This window comes from Coregonus lavaretus (genome assembly GCF_964263955.1).
Source record: "Coregonus lavaretus genome assembly, chromosome: 30".
Lineage (NCBI taxonomy): Eukaryota > Metazoa > Chordata > Actinopteri > Salmoniformes > Salmonidae > Coregonus > Coregonus lavaretus.
Genome location: NC_140017.1, coordinates 33,194,370 through 33,218,160, shown reverse-complemented (window position 1 = coordinate 33,218,160; position 23,791 = coordinate 33,194,370). Strand labels below are relative to the sequence as shown.

The following is a 23,791-nucleotide window of genomic DNA, read 5'->3' as shown; positions in this document are numbered from 1 at the left end:
CAGTTGGCATGAGGCTTTCAAACGTGGATGAGAGCATATGGTTCTGAAATGGATCCCCTGGGACTCCCATTCCATCCTTGGATGAGTCTCTCCTCTCAAGTGTCTTTGAATCTGAAGAAGAATCACTGATCTAACAACAGAAAGCTTCAGCCTTTCATCTGCTCTGACAGTTTCTTGTGCACTTTCCCTTCTGTGTTTGATGCTTTCACACACAACACTCATGAACAGATATCCCTCCCATAGATTACACTGATTTGAGTCAGGGAAGCCAATATCCCAATAGGCCTATATTTGAAATTGCCTGCTGCTTTTGAACAATAGTCACACAATCTTATCATCTCTGTTTTGGCCTTCTTCATCAGGTTCTAGCCTTCAAATGGTATAGCCTACATTCAAGTAAAATATAGGGAGAAAACCCCATGGACCACCATCACAACAAAACAAACCCTTACCTGTCCAGATTAACACTGGGGGGAAAGGGAAACGTTAACATTTTAATGCACCTACAAAAACGCAATGAACTGTGCTAAAATATCAGGTTATCAAAGTGGCAATGAGACAAATATACACTGAGTGTACTAAACATTAAGAATACATAGACTGACCAGGTGAATCCAGGTGAAAGCTATGATCCCTTATTGATGTCACTTGTTAAATCCACTTAAATCAGTGTAGATAAAGGGGAGGAGACATGTTCAAGAAAGATTTTTAAGACTCGAGACAATTGAGACATGAATTGTGTATGTGTGCCATTCAGAGGGTGAATGGGCAAAACTGAAGATTTAAGTGCCTTTGAACGGGGTATGGTAGTAGGTGCCATGTGCACCGGTTTGAGTGTATCAAGAACTTCAATACTGCTGGGTTTTTCACGCTCAACAGTTTCCCGTGTGTATCAAGAATGGTCCACCACCCAAAGGACATCCAGCCAACTTGACACAACTGTGGGAAGCATTGGAGTCAACATGGGCCAGCATCCCCGTGGAATGCTTGAAACCTTGTAGAGTCCATGCCCCAACGAATTGAGGCTGTTCTGAGGGCAAATCAAATCAAATTTAAATTTGTCACATACGCGTGTCTAGCAGGTGTTATTGCTGGTGTAGCGAAATGCTTGTGCTTCTAGCTCCGACAGTGCAGTAACATCTAACAAGTAATTTCTAACAATTTCACAACATATACCCAATACACACAAATCTAGTAAGGAATGGAATTTAAGAATATATACATATATGGACAAGCAATGACAGAGCGGCATGGACTAAGATACAGTAGAATATTATAGAATAGAATACAGTATATACAGTGGGGAGAACAAGTATTTGATACACTGCCGATTTTGCAGGTTTTCCTACTTACAAAGCATGTAGAGGTCTGTAATTTTTATCATAGGTACACTTCAACTGTGAGAGACGGAATCTAAAACAAAAATCCAGAAAATCACATTGTATGATTTTTAAGTAATTAATTTGCATTTTATTGCATGACATAAGTATTTGATTACCTACCAACCAGTAAGAATTCCGGCTCTCACAGACCTGTTAGTTTTTCTTTAAGAAGCCCTCCTGTTCTCCACTCATTACCTGTATTAACTGCACCTGTTTGAACTCGTTACCTGTATAAAAGACACCTGTCCACACACTCAATCAAACATACTCCAACCTCTCCACAAAGGTCAAGACCAGAGAGCTGTGTAAGGACATCAGGGATAAAATTGTAGACCTGCACAAGGCTGGGATGGGCTACAGGACAATAGGCAAGCAGCTTGGTGAGAAGGCAACAACTGAAAATGGAAGAAGTTCAAGTATTAGAAAATGGAAGAAGTTCAAGATGACGGTCAATCACCCTCGGTCTGGGGCTCCATGCAAGATCTCACCTCGTGGGGCATCAATGATCATGAGGAAGGTGAGGGATCAGCCCAGAACTACACGGCAGGACCTGGTCAATGACCTGAAGAGAGCTGGGACCACAGTCTCAAAGAAAACCATTAGTAACAGACTACGCCGTCATGGATTAAAATCCTGCAGCGCACACAAGGTCCCCCTAATCAAGCCAGCGCATGTCCAGGCCCGTCTGAAGTTTGCCAATGACCATCTGGATGATCCAGAGGAGGAATGGGAGAAGGTTATGTGGTCTGATGAGACAAAAATAGAGCTTTTTGGTCTAAACTCCACTTGCCGTGTTTGGAGGAAGAAGAAGGTTGAGTACAACCCCAAGAACACCATCCCAACCGTGAAGCATGGAGGTGGAAACATCATTCTTTGGGGATGCTTTTCTGCAAAGGGGACAGGACGACTGCACCATATTGAGGGGAGGATGGATGGGGCCATGTATCGCGAGATCTTGGCCAACAACCTCCTTCCCTCAGTAAGAGCATTGAAGATGGGTCGTGGCTGGGTCTTCCAGCATGACAACGACCTGAAACACACAGCCAGGGCAACTAAGGAGTGGCTCCGTAAGAAACATCTCAAGGTCCTGGAGTGGCCTAGCCAGTCTCCAGACCTGAGCCCAATAGAACATCTTAGGAGGGAGCTGAAAGTCCATATTGCCCAGCGACAGCCCCGAAACCTGAAGGATCTGGAGAAGGTCTGTATGGAGGAGTGGGCCAAAATCCCTGCTGCAGTGTGTGCAAACCTGGTCAAGACCTGGTCCTCTGTAGCTCAATGTGGTCCTCTGTAGCTCAATTGGTAGAGCATGGCGCTTGTAACGCCAGGGTAGTGGGTTCGATCCCCGGGACCACCCATACGTAAAAATGTATGCACGCATGACTGTAAGTCGCTTTGGATAAAAGCGTCTGCTAAATGGCATATTATTATTATTATTTTACCTACAGGAAACGTATGATCTCTGTAATTGCAAACAAAGGTTTCTGTACCAAATATTAAGTTCTGCTTTTCTGATACTTTTCAAATACTTATGTCATGCAATACAATTTAAATTAATTACTTAAAAATCATACAATGTGATTTTCTGGATTTTTGTTTTAGATTCCGTCTCTCACAGTTGAAGTGTACCTATGATAACAATTACAGACCTCTACATGCTTTGTAAGTAGGAAAACCTGCAAAATCGGCAGTGTATCAAATACTTGTTCTCCCCACTGTACATATGAGATGAGTAATGCAAGATATGTAAACATTATTAAAGTGACTAGTGTTCCATTTCTTAAAGTGGCCAGTGATTTCAATAGGCAGCAGCAGCCTCTAATGTGCTAGTGATGGCCATTTAACAGTCTGATGGCCTTGAGATAGAAGCTGTTTTTCATTCCCTCTGTCCCAGCTTTGATGCACCTGTACTGACTTCGCCTTCTGGATGATAGCGGGGTGAACAGGCAGTGGCTTGGGTGGTTGATGTCCTTGATGATCATTTTGGCCTTCCTGTGACATCAGGTGCTGTAGGTGTCTTGGAGGGCGGGTAGTTTGCCCCTGGTAATGCGTTCGGCAGAACGCACCACCCTCTGGAGAGCCCTGCAGTTGCGGGCAGTGCAGTTGCCGTACCAGGCGGTGTTACAGCCCGACAGGATGCTCTCAATTGTGCATCTGTAAAAGTTTGTGAGGGTTTTAGGTGCCAAGACAAATTTCTTCAGCCTCCTGACGTTGAAGAGGCTCTGTTGCGCCTTCTTCACCACACTGTCTGCGTGGGTGGACCATTTCAGTTTGTCAGTGATGTGTACGCCAAGGAACTTGAAGCTTTCCACCTTCTCCATTGCGGTCCCGTCGATGTGGATAGGGGGGGTGCACCCTCTGCGGTTTCCTGAAGTCCACGATCATCTCCTTTGTTTTGTTGACGTTGAGTGAGAGGTTATTTTCCTGGCACCACACTCTGAGCCCTCACCTCCTCCCTATAGGCAGTCTCGTCATTGTTGGTAATCAAGCCTACTACTGTTGTGTCGTCTGCAAACTTGATGATTGAGTTGGAGGCGTGCTTGGCCACTCAGTCATTGGTGAACAGGGAGTACAGGAGCGGGCTGAGCACGCACCCTTGTGGGGCCCCAGTGTAGAGGATCAGCAAAGTGGAGATGTTGTTTCCTACCTTCACCACATGGGGGCAGCCCGTCAGGAAGTCCAGGACCCAATTGCACAGGGCGGGGTTCAGACCCAGGGCCCCAAGCTTAATAATGAGCTTGGAGGGTACTATGGTGTTGAATGCTGAGCTATAGTCAATTAACAGCATTCTTACATATAGGTATTCCTCTTGTCCAGATGGGATAGGGCAGTGTGCAGTGTGATGGCGATTGCATCATCTGTGGATCTATTGGGGCAGTAAGCAAATTGAAGTGGGTCTAGGGTGAAAGGTAAGGCAGAGGTGATATGATCCTTGACTAGTCTCTCAAAGCACTTCATGATGACAGAGGTGAGTGCTACGGGGCGATAGTCATTTAGTTCAGTTACCTTTGCTTTCTTGGGTATAGGAACAATGGTGGCCATCTTGAAGCATGTGGGAACAGCAGACTGGGAAAGGGAGAGATTGAATATGTCCGTAAACACACCAGCCAGCTGGTCTGCGCATGCTCTGAGGACGCGGCTAGGGATGCCGTCTGGGCCGGCAGCCTTGCGGGGGTTAACATGCTTAAATGTCTTACTCACGTCGGCCACAGAGAAGGAGAGGCCACAGTCCTTGGTAGTGGGCCTCGTCGGTGGCACTGTGTTATCCTCAAAGCGGGCGAAGAAGGTGTTTAGCTTGTCTGGAAGCGAGACGTCGGTGTCTGTAGACCCTGCCACGTACGTCTCGTGTCTGAGCCGTTGAATTGTGCCTCCACTTTGTCTCTATATTGATATTTTGCCAGTTTAATTGCCTTGCGGAGTGAGTAGCTACACTGTTTGTATTCTGCCATATTCCCAGTCACCTTGCCATGGTTAAATGCGGTGGTTTGTGCTTTCAGTTATGCGCGAATGCTGCCATCTATCCACGGTTTCTGGTTAGGGTAGGTTTTAATAGTCACAGTGGGCACAACATCTCCTATAAACTTCTTGATAAACTCAGTCTCCATTTCAGTGTATTTGTCTAAATTATTTTTTGCATGCTACCCGGAACATATCCCAGTTCGCGTGATCAAAACTATCTTGAAGTGTGGATTCCGATTGGTCAGACCAGCGTTGAATAGTCCTTAGCACGGGTACTTCCTGTTTGAGTTTCTGCCTATAGGAAGGGAGGAGCAAAATGGAGTCGTGGTCAGATTTGCCGAAAGGAGGGTGGGGGAGGGCCTTATAACCATCCCGGAAGTTCGAATAGCAATGGTCGAGGATTTTAGCAGCGCGAGTACAACAGTCGATATGTTGATCGAACTTCGGCAGCCTAGTCCTCAAATTTGCTTTGTTAAAATCCCCGGCTACAATAAATGCAGCCTCAGGATATGTGGTTTCCAGTTTGCATAAAGTCCAGTGAAGTTCTTTGAGGGCCGTCGTGGTATCGGCTTGATGGGGGATATACACGGCCGTGACTATAACCAAAGAAAATTATCTTGGGAGATAATATGGTCGGCATTTGAGTGTGAGGTATTCTAGGTCGGGTGAACAGAAGGACTTGAGTTCCTGTCTGTTACTACAATTACACCATGAGTCGTTAATCATGAAACACACACCTCCGCCCTTCTGCTTCCCGGAGAGATATTTATTCCTGTCTGCGGGATGAACTGAGAACCTATCTGGCTGGACCGATTGAGACAGAAAATCCCCAGAGAGCCATGTTTCCGTGAAACCAAGTATGTTACATGTCTCTCTGGAAAGAAATCCTTGCCCGGAGCTCGTCGAGCTTGTTAACCAGAGACTGAACATTAGTGAGTAGTATACTTGGAAGCGGTGGGTGGTGTGCGCGCCTCCTAAGTCGAACCAGCAGGCCGCTCCGAGTGCCTCTCCTCCGCCGGCGATGTTTTGGGTCAGCCGCTGGAATCAGTTCAATTGCCCTGGGGAGAGCAAACAAAGGATCTGCTTCGGGAAAGTCGTATTCCTGGTGAGTTACCACCGCTCTGATATCCAAAAGTTTTTCCTGGCTGTATGTAATGATACAAAACACTTTCTGAGCTAATAATGTAAGAAATAATACATAAAAAACAAAATGTCGCAAAGTTTCCTAAGAGCTAGTCGCGAGGCCGCCATCCTCTTCGGCGCCAGTATACATTTCTGTGAACCACCTGTGAATATGGTATGAATGCATTTACGGTGCCTTCTTTCAACATAAGACTTACGATAAAAGCAAGTTATAGGCTTGATAAATGCACAAACGCTTTAAATGCATTTATAATATTTATAATGCATTTACACAAAAGGTGGTATAGTGCATTGTAAGACTTGCTATGAACATTCGTAACAGCTCATAGCGCCCAGTAACTGCCTATACAGATCTCTAAATGCCAATGAATGCATTCATAATGCATTACATACAGGTGGTCCATAGGAAGTGTCCCCATATACACTACATGACCAAATATATGTGGACACCTGCTCGTCGAACATCTCATTCCAAAATCATGGGCATTAATATAGAGTAGGTCCCACCTTTGCTGCTATAACAGCCTCCACTCTTCTGGGAAGGCTTTCCACTAGATGTTGGAACATTGCTGCGGGGACTTGCTTCCATTCAGCGACAAGAGCATTAGTGAGGTCGGGCACTGATGTTGGGCACTGATGTTGGGTGTTCAATGGGGTTGAGGTCAGGGCTCTGTGTGGTCCAGTCAAGTTCTTCCACACCGATCTCGAGAAACCATTTCTGTATGGACCTTACTTTGTGCACGGGGGCATTGTCATGCTGAAACAGGAAAGGGCCTTCCCCAAACTGTTGCCACAAAGTTGGAAGCACAGAATCATCTAGAATGTCATTGTATGCTGTAGCGTTAAGATTTCCATTCACTGGAACTAAGGGGCCTAGCCCGAACCATGAAAAACAGTCCCAGACGAGTATTCCTCCTCCACCAAACTTTACAGTTGGCACTACACATTCGGGCAGGTAGCGTTCTCCTGGCATCTGCCAAACTCAGATTCGTTTGTCGGACTGCAAGAGGGTGAAGCGTGATTCATCACTCCAGAGAACGCGTTTCCACTACTCCAAAGTCCAATGGCGGCGAGCTTTACACAACTCCAGCCGACGCATGGCATTGCGCATGGCGATCTTAGGCTTGTGTGCGGCTGCTCAGCCATGGAAACACATTTCATGAAGCTCCCGACGAACAGTTCTTGTGCTGACGTTGCTTCCAGAGGCAGTTTGAAACTCGGTAGTGAGTGTTGCAACTGAAGACAGACGATTTTTATGCGGCATGCGCTTCAGCACTCGCCGGTCCCGTTCAGCGAGCTTGTGTGGCCTACCACTTCGTGGCTGAGCCGTTGCTCCTAGAAGTTTCCACTTCACAATAACAGCACTTACAGTTGACCGGGGCAGCTCTAGCAGGGCCGACTTTTGACAAACGGACTTGTTGGAAAGGTGGAATCCTATGACTGTGCCACGTTGAAATTCACTGAGCTTCTCAGTAAGGCCAGTCTACTGACAATGTTTTCCTATGGAGAATGCATGGCGTGTGCTCAAATTTATACACCTGTCAGCAACGGGTGAGGCTGAAATAGTCAAATCCACTAATTTGAAGGAGTGTCCACATACTTTTGTATATATAGCATATTTTTGCACAAAAAGAAGAGAATAGATTGAGGTCTCTAAAATGGTGCAGAGAGTTGGTCTCTGTCTATTTATTCTTATAGTCACATATCAGAGACAGGGATGCCATTTTCCCTACAGAGTAGGCTATGGGAAATAATGGCACCTATCCCTCACACTACTAAGACAGAAACACCATTAGAAACTGTACTCATTGGAATCACTGAAGTATCTCAACTCTGTTGCTTTATCCCCAAATACAGTACCAGTCAAAAGTTTGGACACACCTACTCATTCCAGGGTTTTTCTTTATTTGTACAATTTTCTACATTGTAGAATAATAGTGAAGACATCAAAACTATGAAATAACACATATGGAATCATGTAGTAACAAAAAAAGTGTTAAACATTTGAGATTCTTCAAAGTAGCCACCCTTTGCCTTGATGACAGCTTTGCACACTCTTGGCATTCTCTCAACCAGCTATTTGCACGGTGCATGTGTCCATAGGATAGCACTGAAATACGCTAACTAACAATGGCAGAGGTATAGGAACTCAGTTTTATAAAGATCCACTGAGCTGCCTTATTCTTGGAAAACGATAAATTACTAGTTTAAAATGGCATCCATTCCTTCAAACCAACAGAACTGTCCATTGTCTAAGCCAAGTCCACATAATCTCATATAGGTAAAACCTTAAAACACTAGACTACTACATTCACAGCCTTTTACAAAGGACATTCACAAACTGAAAAAGATAATGGTGTAACTTTGATTAATTATGAGGATCAGCCTGTAGTACTTTACATATGCAAGACAGCGTGAGACTGCAGGCTGGATGAATTCATTGATTTGGCTTTGGTTGAAAGAAAAATAAAAGATCTGTAGTAATTATATATTTATACTGTATATAAATGAGGGATAGGGGTAGCCTTGAAGGCTAGAGGATGTATGTGTCTGATTGTCACTGTTGTTAAAGTATGACTGCCAGGGGCGGACTGGGACCAGAAATCGGCCCTGGCCTTTTATAACATGCGGCCCAATTTTTCCTGTGAGGCCCTCACATTGGCCCATTTTATTTTATTGAGGCCCCCATTTTTAGCCAGATAATGAAAATGTTGAGCAAAAACACCCAAGTTAGACAGGCCCACTGGGCAAAAAATGGCCCAGCTCAGTGCTGCGATGCCGGACAGATGCAAGGAGCAACAAAGATTCATAACGTTACCACAGAAACGGACACAACCGCACAAATGCCCGGCCGTCCCGTCATCAGTCAGCTGTTCGTTGCACGGTTATGACAGTTATTTTATTTTTATAACGGTCTTCATCCATAGCTGTCGGTTACATTGTAATTGTCCCAGCCCTAGGCACACGACTGGTTTGAGTCAGCCCCAGAGTGAGTGAGTGTGTGTGTGTCTGGCTCCACACTTTAAAGGTCCATTGTCAGTGGCTAAATATCGCCCTCTGCTGCTCAGCGTGTCATCTGTTACAAGTCATAGTCTGGGTCAGGGTGGAAGGTGGGGGACTCCTCTGTCTTGGTGGGGGGGCTGGGTCAGGGTGGAAGGTGGGGGACTCCTCTGTCTTGGTGGGGGGGCTGGGTCAGGGTGGAAGGTGGAGGACTCCTCTGTCTTGGTGGGGGGGCTGGGTCAGGGTTGGAGGAGTCCTCTGTCTTGGTGGGGGGGCTGGGTCAGGGTGGAAGGTGGAGGACTCCTCTGGGTGGTGGGGGGGCTGGGTCAGGGTTGGAGGAGTCCTCTGTCTTGGTGGGGGGGCTGGGTCAGGGTGGAAGGTGGAGGACTCCTCTGGGTGGTGGGGGGGGGGGCTGGGTCAGGGTGGAAGGTGGAGGACTCCTCTGTCTTGGTGGGGGGGCTGGGTCAGGGTGGAGGGTAAAGGACTCCTCTGGGTGGTGGGGGGGGGGGGGGGGGGCTGTCCCCCTTCATGTTAGAAAGGTCCTCCTCAATAGGGGCTGAGGCCGAGTCCTTACAGTACAATCACTCCTGATGAAATACAAGGATACGTGTATTTTAGTACACTATTGACCCACATGAAGACAGACTTGTGTGTACATATGTGTGTTTGAGTGGGAGATAAATGTGTGAGAGGTGTGTTTGTGAAGCCGGACGCGTTTGATGTACCTTGACATTGATGGCCTTGGGCAGACCCCCCCCCCCCCCCCACCCAGGGCTGTTCCTTCACTAGCTCCCTCCACTGGTCCTCCCTCAAAACCTTCTGGATGTCCCTGTACACACAGAGAGATAGCTCTGTTAGAAATGATTAACAACTGTGCTTCTCATCTACTTAGCTACTCTTCATAGTGTTACCATCATGGCTTTCCTTATTAGCTAATAGCCAATTACTTAGTACGATCATAATTATTATGTCATTACTTCTTATTATTATCAGCAAACTAAAGATAACATGTACTAGTGTAGGTCAGTAGAAATCATTGTCTCTATGGTTTGGGGTCATTCTGTTAGTATGGCTTGATAAGAACTGCTGTCTGATGACCAACATGGTGAAACATTGTTTTGTCACAAGCTACGAATGAAAAAGGAGGTAATTATAAACAAAGAGCAAGTAAACATTCACTTCCTTTCAGCCTTTGATAACATCTTCAAGGAATATTCAATAGGAACAGTTATAAAAGACCAATCAAAAACCAGGTCATTACAAAAATATCCCCACAATGACCCCCTTCTGACAGAGGGGTCAGGGCGAGTGATCTGGGCAGGGGCGGTATGGGCAGCAGGGTAGCCTGACAGGGGGTAGACTGGCACCATGGCAGGGTAGGGCACAGAGAAGGCCTGGGACTGGGAGGTTTCAGAGGGGGACCAGGACGTCTGGTTCAGGCACTGCAGGGGAGGGCGGGATTTACGGTGAGAGACAGCGCTGTCCGACGAATCAGGACGCTTCATATGGGGCTTCTTGAATTTCTTATTTCGACTGCCCTTCTTGGCTGCAGCGGGAGAGGCCTCGGGCCTGGCCGCACTCTGTTTAGCAACGCCCCCGGTCCCTGTGGCTTCTGAGGAGAGAAGACACAACACAGATGGATGTTATCATCTAGCTCAGATGTTCCCAAAGCCAAATCGCCACATTTCTGTGTGTATGTAACTATGCATTTTCCTTACTCTGCGTGTTGGTCAGACCTCTCTGTCTGTGCAGGTAGGTGGCGCATTCTTTCTGGAAGGTTCTGGCGTTGCGGAGTTCCAAACAGCGGGTAAGGAAGGCTTGCTCCTCCTTGTGTGTGTGCACTGCCAACACCTGCTTGGTCAGCCCCAGCCTCTTATAGGCCTCCTTCTCCTGAGTGGGCGGGGATACCACACTGACTGGTAGTGCTGGGGGGGCGGGATTCTCAGCCTCATCCTCAATGATCTCTGGAAATAACAGGAAACAGCCAATCAGAATGAAACCTAACACAGTGTGTGTGTGCGTGTGTGTGTGTGTGTGCGCTCACCAGATTCTGGCTGGGGTTTCTTGTCTCCTACATGGACGATGGTGCTGCTGTAGCTACACTGGCTGGTGATTGACACCACGCTCTCAGCCTTGCTGGGCAGGGACAGGGGCCCTCCCACCACCGGGCGGCGCCAGAGGGAGGCTTCTTAGGGGCTGCTAAGTCATTCACACACTGAGTGGAAATTGACTTATCTAGACTTACTTTAGTTATATAGTGTATCTGTTTTGAAAGTAATACCAAATCAACCAATCAGATCGGTCTGAATCAAAGAGAGTCTCACTCTTGCGGTGGACGGCCAGCATAAGTGGCCGGTCACTGGGGTGCAGGTGAAGCAACTCAGGGGTTCCGATCAGGTCCTGGGGGAGGTACCCAATAATGGAACAGCCCTGAGGGAGACACCAGATGTTGCGGTTGATCACAAACAACATCAGTACACATTATTACAGAGATCAAGAACAGGGACACTAGAAGTTAAAGATGCACATCAGCCTCACACTCAAACAGATGAGGTGGTCTGAATGATTGTTTATGACTGTTCGTCTCGTCTATGTCCTGGAACACACAGCTGGGTGTGTGTGTCGTGGTGAACATGCGCTTGTCAGAAGGTATCCTGGGGGGTGGGGAGGAAAACAGAAACAGTTAGAATTGATCTGAAAAATACATGTTGTGTAGAGTGAGTGTGTGTTAGGGTGTGAATGGGCATTAGGATTGAAAGTATGTGTATTCTAGTGTGTGTATATGAGACTCTCTGTTCGACAGTGCTGAGAGAGAGTCTGTGTGTGTCTTACCATCATAGCCCGACTGTAACCTCTCAGCCAGTAGCAGGCAGCAGGACTGTTCCTCAGCCAGCTCAGCGTCCTGGACCTTCATCAGGTAGGGGGTCATACGGAAAGGGAAGTACTGCAAGTCCCTTCCTCTCCCTTTACCACCACTATATAAGTCACAACATGCATACATACATACAGTACCAGTCAAAAGTTTGGACACACCTACACATTCCAGGTTTTTCTTTTTTTTTTTTTACTATTTTCTACATTGTAGAATAATAGTGAAGACATCAAAACTATGAAATAACACATATGGAATCATGTAGAAACCAAAAAAGTGTTAAACAAATCCAAATATATTTTATATTTCAGATTCTTCAAAGTAGCCACCCTTTGCCTTGATGACAGCTTTGCACACTCTTGGCATTCTCTCAACGCTACCTCCCCCTGTTCAACACTAAATGTATTCTTTACATCATACAGAGCTCCTTAGTAGAGTCACTGACCACTAGTTGGTGATAAAAGTCCAAAGCTGACTCCCTCATCCCACCCCCCCTCTCTCCCCACCACTCTAATCCCCCCCCCCTCTCTCCCCACCACTCCAATCACCCCCCCTCTCTCCCCACCACTCTAATCACCCCCCCCTCTCCCTACCACTCTAATCACCCCTCCTCTCTAATCACCCCCCCTCTCTCCCCACCACTCCAATCACCCCCCCTCTCTCCCCACCACTCTGTGTGAGTGGCTGGCCAGTGCTCCCTCAGTGTGTGTCTGCTTCTTTGTGTGTGTGTGTGTGTGTGTGTGTGTGTGTGTGCGCTTTTCAGTGTGTGGGTGTGTGGCTAGCCAGCGCCTGAGGTCTGTTTTGAGTACCGCTTACTGACAAAAGCCTTTTACAGATCACATCTGACAAAATTGGAGCCAAGAGGGAAAATATCAATATGGGATAAGTCTCCTTCAATTACTATCACTGACCGACTCCCTCTCTGAACAGGCCTGGTTGGCCAGCAGCCTGGAGGACCTCCATAGACCCCCCTACCATCTCTGTCCCCACACAGCCTCAGGCCAACATGACGCTGTGTGTGTCTGTGTGTGTGTGTGTATACACACGTATACTTATGTGCATATATGGGTGAGTGAGAGAGAGAGTTTGTAAGTGAGACTTAGTGTGTGTTGTGTGTGTGTGTGTGTGTGTGTGTTTAACAGTGGTGCGCGGGTCAGCTGTTTGTTCACCCACACCCGCATTTGCTAATAACCCATCCGCAACTGTTGGACTATATGTGAACTAAATAAACACCTGTATGAAGACTAAATAAACCCTTGCTCAACAGAATAATGTCATAGATCAATAGATTGAATGCTTCAAACCAATTGATGTCGGTAAAGTTCAGTCATTTTTGCGAAGCAAAGACGTTTAGGGGCTGGGGAGAAAATACAATCATGCAAAACAATGCTAAATGTCCAAATAACATTCAATTTGACCGTTGTAAGGAAAAAGAAAGCTGTGAAAACGACCCAATGTGTTTCTGTTAAGATTTCAGTTTGGATGCATATTTTATGTGGTTGAAATACTGTACTATCAGCTTTTATGATGAAGATAGCACCTCTACAGATGGTATCTGAGCATTGCATTCTCTCAAGATGCAGAAATAAATAAATCACATTTCTTCACTCCTGTTCCCAAGTTAAAATGTTGCCTACATTTGGTGTATCATTTTACTGCAAGAAATGCTTCATTCTGCAGGAGGTAATATTAATGCTGTGTGAGCAGTTCTAGAGCTACAGTCAGTGTCCAGATTTCAGTTTCCATTTAACCCATCTAAACAGTAGGCTACAGTTCCCTTGACATGCCATAGGCCTATTTGAAGTCCCTGTCTTGTGACTGTTGAATTTGTACAGAACATAGCCGGCACTGCTATCATCCTCTTATAATACTTCACCAAATCATTTCCAAACATTACATTTCTGGCCCTCCCTTCTCTTTATTTTTAACTCTCCTTTCGCAGCTTTCGTCTTACTGAATTAAACTTCGACAATGTCCTTTTTGCCGTCTGTGTATTGATGTTAACTTTTTCTGCCCATTCCCAAAAGCATTATTTGGCGATTGGCTGTGTAGACTATTTGGCGCGTGTACAGTTAAGTCCTAAAGCTTAGGCTCATGCACTAATACCTATATAGCCTAAAATAATTAAACAAACATCTCAATGTAGCATATAGATAGATATAAATTGCATTTACATTTATGGATTTTTAAGATTGTTTCTCTTTATTCAACCTGCCCTTCAGCCACACAATATTTATTGACCTTTAATGACCCTAAAACCTTCTGCCCCGCGTATATAACTGCAGGGACTGCGGGTTATAAGTCAACCGACGCATCAATAGTGTGTTAGCGTGCATGCATATACAGTACCAGTCAAAAGTTTGGACACACCTACTCATTCAAGGGTTTTTCTTTATTTTTACTATTTTTTACATTGTAGAATAATAGTGAAGACATCAAAACTATGAAATAACACATATGGAATCATGTAGTAACCCAAAAAGTGTTAAACAAAACTAAATATATTTTATATTTCAGATTCTTCAAATAGCCACCCTTTGCCTTGATGACAGCTTTGCACACTCTTGGCATTCTCTCAACGCTACCTCCCCCTGTTCAACACTAAATGTATTCTTTACATCATACAGAGCTCCTTAGTAGAGTCACTGACCACTAGTTGGTGTTAAAAGTCCAAAGCTGACTCCCTCATCCCACCCCCCCCTCTCTCCCCACCACTCTAATCACCCCCCCCCTCTCTCCCCACCACTCTAATCACCCCCCCTCTCTCCCTACCACTCTAATCACCCCCCCTCTCTCCCCACTACTCTAATCACCCCCCCTCTCTCCCCACCACTCTAATCACCCCTCCTCTCTCCCCACCACTCTAATCACCCCCCCTATGGTCGATGGTTTCCTGCTCTATCTCCCTCCCACTCACCTGATGTGGCAGAAGAAGGATTTCTCCTGCATGCACTCCGTGGGAGACGATTCTGAGAGAGAGTTCTATATCTCCAAGCAGATGAATCCAGTTGAGTCTATTTCCAACAGCCTACCTGCTGCTCATCAATATCCACAGGATATGAGTGTAGATGTGCTTCCTCATGCGTATGCGTGTGTACTGTAGTAACAGCTTGTATCATTGAGTGCATAGAAGGGTCATAGGTACCTGTTCCAGTGCACATGCTCCAGGAGGTGTGAACCGCTCCCGTTGGCAGTGCAAGATTGTCGCCGCCTGGTCCGAGATGTACACTATCTTCCCTGTGATGAGAGAGACAGCCACGGCAAAAATATCCTATTGGACAAAACAAAAACATATTAAATATAAATAAATAAAAATATCCTGAACCTGGTTATAACATTGCATTAATTGTACTGTAATTGTAAAAATGTGCTATTGACAAAAAAACATACAAACAAATAAACAAAAAAAAAGATAAATCAGTTTGTTTCAGAATGGTCTGACCCTTGGTCATTATCAGAATGGTCTGACCCTTGGTCATTATCAGAATGGTCTGACCCTTGGTCATTATCAGAATGGTCTGACCCTTGGTCATTATCAGAATGGTCTGACCCTTGGTCATTATCAGAATGGTCTGACCCTTGGTCATTATCAGAATGGTCTGAACCTTGGTCATTATCAGAATGGTCTGACCCTTGGTCATTATCAGAATGGTCTGACCCTTGGTCATTATCAGAATGGTCTGAACCTTGGTCATTATCAGAATGGTCTGACCCTTGGTCATTATCAGAATGGTCTGAACCTTGGTCATTATCAGAATGGTCTGAACCTTGGTCCTTATCAGAATGGTCTGACCCTTGGTCATTATCAGAATGGTCTGAACCTTGGTCATTATCAGAATGGTCTGAACCTTGGTCATTATCAGAATGGTCTGAACCTTGGTCATTATCAGAATGGTCTGAACCTTGGTCACTATCAGAAAGGTCAAGGGTACTCCTCTGTCTGTATTTGAAATAGACGCACTGTCTGTCTGTGTAAGAACACATGATGTTCCCTCACTACAGTGCTCTTCAACCTGGACAGACTAGAGGAGATGTATTATTTTGTGGGGTTTCAAGTGGCTGAGGTTCAAGTGTTCTATGGAACCAGAGAAGGAAGGTAAAGACATTTTGGCTGGCAACAACACACTTTGCCCTAAGAGAAGTGACCTCACTGGGACAAATGTGTCATAGTCAGTGATTTAAAAAAATCATTTTCCAGTGGGAACAATTGTACAAACAGCACGATCTGTTGTTTGTTCAAATGTGTTGCAGGCAGCATATGCCATGTGTTGGTAAAGGAATGTAGTACACTTTTTCATTTGGCTGTGTGTTTTGTTTTAAATCCCTTTTGGGAGTTTGATACTGCGGAAAATAAATATGACTATTTTCCGTGCTGGTTCATGCATTTCCACAAACATTAGTGAGGTTGTACTCAGTGTTCTTGTTGGTGTACTCCGAGGTGATGCTGTTGATGAAAGAAGGCACGTCCAGGCCTGGAGGCTGACTGTCATTGATCATCAACATCTGGTAGTACTCATCGTTGGCTGCCAAGACACAACACATTAATACATACAGCACAGTACAATTTAATATACACATTAAACACAGAGTGAAATCTTGCGGTTTGCAGAACCGACCTCGCAGCTAAATTGCGGAGATCTTACCAAGTGTACTAGATGATCCTTCACAGTAGGTCATATTGATGGCAATCTACAGTATCATCCACACTATCGAATTTAAACAGAATTCTGACGCACATCAGTATCAGTGTATAAGCGTAAATGTGTGTAGGTGTGCGTGAAGGTGTGTGAGTGTACGTGAGTATGTGTGTATAGGCATGTGTGGGTGCGTGTCTCACCTTTGACCTGTTTGACGCAGCGCAGGGCGTACTTCAGCGTGTTCACCGTGCTGGCGTTCCCCTTGCTCCTCTTCTCTGACGGCGGGTGCATCTTCAGCTCCTTCAACGTCTTGAAGAGCTCTTTCTGCGTCTTGGCTTTGGCCGACTGTTCACTACTGCAGAGCACGACATAAACACACACTGTACATCAGACATCCGGCTCCCCCGCTAAAGCCATCCCAGGAGGGCTGCAATTTAACCTAAAGAGGCGGATCGGGTGGGATATGCAGTAAGGAGAAGGGTAGTGGAGGGGCTGTTAACAATAGTTATAATAGGGTTTGGGTTTAAATGGATGGATGGATATGAATTGCATTTGTAGTGTTATTCGCTAGGTCGCTGAGTTGTTTACATTGTATGGAGGTAGACCCCAAACATGCAGAATAATACAAATGTATGGGGCAGGGTATAAATGCATTTACAGTTTGTGAGGGCTGTTACAGGGGTGTTTGGGGTTATGGTTGAGGTTTTGGACTGTAGTGGATTTGGGGGACAGTACTAACCTGCAGCCGCTGGAAGACGGGTTGTCTTGCTCAGAGCTCACCCGGCTGAAGGCACTAGAGCTGCTCGGAGGGGAGGGGCTGTGAGAGTTTGAGCTGCAATGACAAATCAACGAGCCACAGATGAGAAACTAGCCAAGAGGTAGGAGAGAGACAGTAGTGAGGAATTGAGAAGAGAAGGGACAGTGAGGCATACAAGACATAAAGAAACAAGGCAATAGCATGATGACAAAACAGACCACAAATGAATTCATTCTCTCTTCAATTCAGTTGACAAACAACATGTGGTTGAGCTGAGGACAGACAGTTTTTCAGTGATTACACCTGGTTTCATAACCTTCACAGCACAGTGTTTGACTAAGGGGGGTCTCACAAACCTCTTTCCTTTTATGAGAGGTAATCACATGGTTTGTCACATGCGCCGAATACAACAGGTGTAGACTTTACTGTGAAATGCTTACTTACGAGCCCTTTCGCAACATTGCAGAGTTAAAACGTTTTTTTTTGCAAATAAAAAAACAACTAAGGAAATAGTAACACAATAAAATAGCAAACGATTAAGCATTTATGTAATCAAAATAAACACATAAAGCATATAAAAGGCTTAATAATTCATAAAGGTCATGTATGCTGACTGATAAGATCTCCTAAACCTGTGTTAGGACGGCAGGTAGCCTAGCAGTTAAGAGCATTGGGCCAGTAACAGATGTCGCTGGTTTGAATCCCCGAGCCTACTAGGTGAAAAATCTGTCTATGTGCCCTTGAGCAAGGCACTTAACCCTATTTGCTCTGTATAACAGCGTCTGCTAAATGACTAAAATGTAAATGACGTAAATGTAAAATGTTAACGTCAGACCATATTTTTTCCACATACATTTTTTCCCATTGGAATGGCTGAACAAACCAGAGGTAACTAACTAATTTCCGCTTCCTGTTCACCCAGAGAGGGGCGTCAACTTCCCGTTGTAGAGGAACTTCCTCTACTATGTGGTCACTTCCTGAACCCCTTCTGTTCTGTCAGACCATCTCCACAGACCATCTTTGCATTTAATGAATCAATGACCCAACCAGCTCAGTGAGATGTATCTGGTAAACCACCTCTGTTTACTCCACTGCCAAGCTTGCAGACGTTTGTGATAAAGTTACAGCGTCATCATTATCGCCATGGATACGGGCGCCAGAGAGAGGCGATTACACAACAGCCGATATTCCATTTTTTCAGTCCAATAAGCCAAGACGGAGAAACCACAGTTACATCTGTTAATCTAGTTGCTCCAGCGGTTCTGAACAGATCATTACGACATGCTTGACCAAAAAGACAAAATGTATCTGCAAAATTGGCTGTTGTATAACAAATTGTAGCATGAACCAATCACATAAGAGCCCTGTGAGATGTGCCTATGATAAGAGGTACCTCCATGACCAGCCAGGGGACACAGCTACAGCCTGGGTGTGATGGACATCTCTGTTCCTGGAGAGAAGTAGTGGTGGTGCCCCTGCTCTTCTGTGTCTGGTGCTCTCTAATGGACTACAACAATGACTTAGTCACAGCAAAATGACCCTCCATTACCAGCAGAACACCTCACTGTACTACCTCTAATTACCTAACAAAGCGTAGTTCCATTATATATCAGGGTATTTCCACCAGTGGAGGTGGTGGGGCGACACAAGTGATGAAAAAAAATAAGATAGTTACATATCGTAATATTATTTATGGTCGATATTATATCCAATTTTGATAGCGCTCCTGTAGGTAGCGTAAGCTAGCGCTAGTCGGCTGTATCGGCACCAAAACTCCAGTATTGTACATCCTATAGCTTATTCTCCATCTTTCAAAACAATAGTGGACCAACATGTTTTCAGCACTTTTATTTCCCCTGACTGATCAAAACTAATTTTCTCATGCTCTCTCGTCTCTCTGCAGCAGATATATAGTGAGCAATATGTTTGGAACATCACATTGTGATAATATTGTATCGTGAGGTCCCTGGCTATTTCCAGCCCTAGGTGACACTCTATTAACCATAATGCACTGGAACAGCGAGGACTCACCTCTTGTTGCTCTCAGATGACTCCATCAGGGCAGAGTCTTTTGCAGAACTGCCATTGTCGTTGGAGCTGCCCACCGACTCGTTGCCATGGGACTCGTTGCCATTAGACTCATTACCGTGGGATTCGGTCCCGCTCCCGGAACCCCCCCCATCTCCACGTCCTCATGCAGCGCTGTGTGCGGTCGCTTCCTGTCGTTGTGGGGCGAGCCGGGAGAGGTTGATTGGTCGTGGCTGCTGTCACTCCCCTCGGAAGCCAATCCCAGCTCAGGTTCTAGTTCGGCCCTGCCCTCTCCCTTGAAGTCGGCCATGCAGTGCAGTTGGGACATTGATCCACAGGGGGAGCCACCCTCCTCTTCCTCCTCCTCTACCTGGAACCCATGCTTCTTTTGATCCCTCTCCCGCCCCTCCCCCCAGGGCCGAGTACAGGTACCGCTTGGGATCGGAGTCTTCAGACATCGGTGCGGGCAGGTGAGGTCAAACTTTAAAAGTGAGAAGTTAGGCTATGTTCCACATGTTGTTGCCGTTGTGGTTTGGAAGTGAATAGGAAAACATAGTTGGAATGAAATTAGTGAAGTATTTCCACTAGAGAGAGAAGAGACCTGACTCCTGGGTCAGCAGGTTCAGGAACATGATCCTCTGACCCAGTGCAGCGAAATGGTTACACTAGAGCTTCTCTATGGAGCCAAACAGAGACACTCTCTCAGGGGTGATTCATCCATAAACTAACAGCTACTGTAGCAACAGCTTTAGCTGCAAACCAGAGCTGTGATCAGGAGAATCAGTCAGAAAGGTATTCAAATTGCCCTGATCAGGAAAACTCAATACACACACAAATACTTTTTCAGTCGAAGCCTCAGTCTACCCTTGAAGGCCATTGAACAATCTAAGGGCCCTGCTCTTTCCAGTTAAGGAAAAGATGACATACTGTTTGCTTATTCATGATTTTTTTATACACTGCTCAAAAAAATAAAGGGGACACTCAAACAACACAATGTAACTCCAAGCCAATCACACTTCTGTGAAATCAAACTGTCCACTTAGGAAGCAACACTGATTGACAATAAATGTCACATGCTGTTGTGCAAATAAAAATAGACAACAGGTGGAAATTATAGGCAATTAGCAAGACACCCCCAATAAAGGACTGGTTTTGCAGGTGGTGACCACAGACCACTTCTCAGTTCCTATGCTTCCTGGCTGATGTTTTGGTCACTTTTGAATGCTGGCGGTGCTTTCACTCTAGTGGTAGCATGAGACGGAGTCTACAACCCACACAAGTGGCTCAGGTAGTGCAGCTCATCCAGGATGGCACATCAATGCGAGCTGTGGCAAGGTTTGCTGTGTCTGTCAGCGTAGTGTCCAGAGCATGGAGGCGCTACCAGGAGACAGGCCAGTACATCAGGAGACGTGGAGGAGGCCGTAGGAGGGCAACAACCCAGCAGCAGGACCGCTACCGCCGCCTTTGTGCAAGGAGGAGCAGGAGGAGCACTGCCAGAGCCCTGCAAAATGACCTCCAGCAGGCCACAAATGTGCATGTGTCTGCTCAAACAGTCAGAAACAGACTCCATGAGGGTGGTATGAGGGCCCGACGTCCACAGGTGGGGGTTGTGCTTACAGCCCAACACCGTGCAGGACGTTTGGCATTTGCCAGAGAACACCAAGATTGGCAAATTCGCCACTGGCGCCATGTGCTCTTCACAGATGAAAGCAGGTTCACACTGAGCACATGTGACAGACGTGACAGAGTCTGGAGACGCCGTGGAGAACGTTCTGCTGCCTACAACATCCTCCAGCATGACCGGTTTGGCGGTGGGTCAGTCATGGTGTGGGGTGGCATTTCTTTGGGGGGCCGCACAGCCCTCCATGTGCTCGTCAGAGGTAGCCTGACTGTCATTAGGTACCGAGATGAGATCCTCAGACCCATTGTGAGACCATATGCTGGTGCGGTTGGCCCTGGGTTCCTCCTAATGCAAGACAATGCTCGACCTCATGTGGCTGGAGTGTATCAGCAGTTCCTACAAGAGGAAGGCATTGATGCTATGGACTGGCCCGCCCGTTCCCCAGACCTGAATCCAATTGAGCACATCTGGGACATCATGTCTCGCTCCATCCACCAACGCCACGTTGCACCACAGACTGTCCAGGAGTTGGCGGATGCTTTGGTCCAGGTCTGGGAGGAGATCCCTCAGGAGACCATCCGCCACCTCATCAGGAGCATGCCCAGGCATTGTAGGGAGGTCATACAGGCACGTGGAGGCCACACACACTACTGAGCCTCATTTTGACTTGTTTTAAGGACATTACATCAAAGTTGGATCAGCCTGTAGTGTGGTTTTCCACTTTAATTTTGAGGGTGACTCCAAATCCAGACCTCCATGGGTTGATAAATTTGATTTCCATTGATAATTTTTGTGTGATTTTGTTGTCAGCACATTCAACTATGTAAATAAAAATGTATTTAATAAGATTATTTCATTCATTCAGATCTAGGATGTGTTGTTTAAGTGTTCCCTTTATTTTTTTGAGCAGTGTATATTTTTTTTACCATTCCCTGCCCTTTCCAACGAGACTAAGTCTCAGACTGGTTCGATCCAGTTCAACCATTTCTAAAGAGAGGTCCTAAAGGTGAGACAACAGCTATCCTGTTACATACACACACACACACCCATTTCCGAGATTTTATTTGAATGTGAAATATGACATAGCTGCATGAAGAGAATTTTGGTCTGACATTTGGTTCAATTACCTCAACCTTACATTACATACATTAACCAGCTAGACATAGCACACGTAGATTCCGGTTTAACAATAAACCTTTGAAACATTACAAAACAGAGAAACATAAAACACTTTACAAAAACACAATACATAAGCCTATCAGATTATAGGAGCTTTCCCTTGGCCCAGCAGAGTTTCATGGAGAGCAGAGCTGAGTCTCTCAACACACTAGCACGGAGCTGAGTCTCTCAACACACTAGCACGGAGCTGAGTCTCTCAACACACTAGCACAGAGCTGAGTCACTCAACACACTAGCACGGAGCTGAGTCACTCAACACACTAGCACAGAGCTGAGTCTCTCAACACACTAGCACGGAGCTGAGTCACTCAACACACTAGCACGGAGCTGAGTCACTCAACACACTAGCACGGAGCTGAGTCACTCAACACACTAACACGGAGCTGAGTCTCTCAACACACTAGCACAGAGCTGAGTCTCTCAACACACTAGCACGGAGCTGAGTCACTCAACACACTAGCACGGAGCTGAGTCTCTCAACACACTAGCACGGAGCTGAGTCACTCAACACACTAGCACGGAGCTGAGTCACTCAACACACTAGCACAGAGCTGAGTCTCTCAACACACTAGCACGGAGCTGAGTCACTCAACACACTAGCACGGAGCTGAGTCACTCAACACACTAGCACGGAGCTGAGTCACTCAACACACTAACACGGAGCTGAGTCTCTCAACACACTAGCACAGAGCTGAGTCTCTCAACACACTAGCACGGAGCTGAGTCACTCAACACACTAGCACGGAGCTGAGTCTCTCAACACACTAGCACGGAGCTGAGTCACTCAACACACTAGCACGGAGCTGAGTCACTCAACACACTAGCACGGAGCTGAGTCACTCAACACACAAGCACAGAGCTGAGCTCGGGGCACCAGTTTGAGTGTGTCAAGAACTGCAACGCTGCTGGGTTTTTCACGCTCAATAGTTTCCCCTGTGTATCAAGAATGGTCCACCACCCAAAGGACATTCAGCCAACCTGACACAACTACAGAAAACTACTGAAAAATAACTATGATATGAACTTGAGTAAACATCCAAATTCCCCCCGCGTCACTTTGATGACCCGCAATAGCCTGCACAATACACTGACAATTATGTAAAAGTGTCGATTTCGGTCGATACTTGCAATGTAACCACGGACGGTTATTAACACTGCAAAAATAACATGACAAAATATGCAATTTCCTTCAACTTGAGACCATAATATTGACTCTGTTTTAAAATGTAGAACATGAAAATTAGCTAGAGAATGCGAAGATCAGTATTGTTAGTTATGCAACTTATTTTTGCATTAAACATTTATTTGTAAAAAGTAATATAAAACCAACCTGTGCCCTCCAAAGAAATGCGATGTCCTTTTCAGAATATATATTTACTCCTATTTGTGGACAACTCCGACGTATTGAATTATTTTAGCATCTAGTTTTGCAAATATTGCTCAGTGAAAGCCAGACAGAAGATGTGACACGCTGCAGTACGATTATTCCTCGGTTTACTTCGTGTTGGCGTAGTACTGGTCTCGAATCCTCCAGCTCAAAGCGTGACCGGAATTCAGTCTCCTGCATCTCCCATGCCTTTCCATCATTGGCTGCAAGCTCGGGGTTTCCATGGAAAACGTTACGGTAAGACACCCGTTTGATCTCATTGGTCCAAAACACCAAGACTGATATCAAATTGTTAGCCTCTGCACGTGGAATCCCATGTAGCTTCATAT

At 45.8% G+C, this 23,791-nt stretch overlaps 1 pseudogene across 1 annotated transcript; it reads right to left on the bottom strand.

The window, feature by feature from the left end:
• Positions 1 to 9,173: 9,173 nt before the first annotated feature.
• Positions 9,174 to 19,603, bottom strand: LOC311106213 (period circadian protein homolog 2-like; annotated as a pseudogene). Its single transcript has 14 exons — positions 19,279 to 19,603; positions 17,230 to 17,322; positions 16,691 to 16,845; positions 16,267 to 16,376; positions 14,999 to 15,124; positions 14,771 to 14,822; positions 11,814 to 11,956; positions 11,509 to 11,642; positions 11,306 to 11,411; positions 11,026 to 11,177; positions 10,700 to 10,945; positions 10,257 to 10,593; positions 9,707 to 9,810; positions 9,174 to 9,373 (listed from the first exon to the last, which is right to left on the bottom strand). The product of its transcript is annotated as a period circadian protein homolog 2-like (transcript).
• Between the last annotated feature and the right edge of the window lie 4,188 nt (positions 19,604 to 23,791).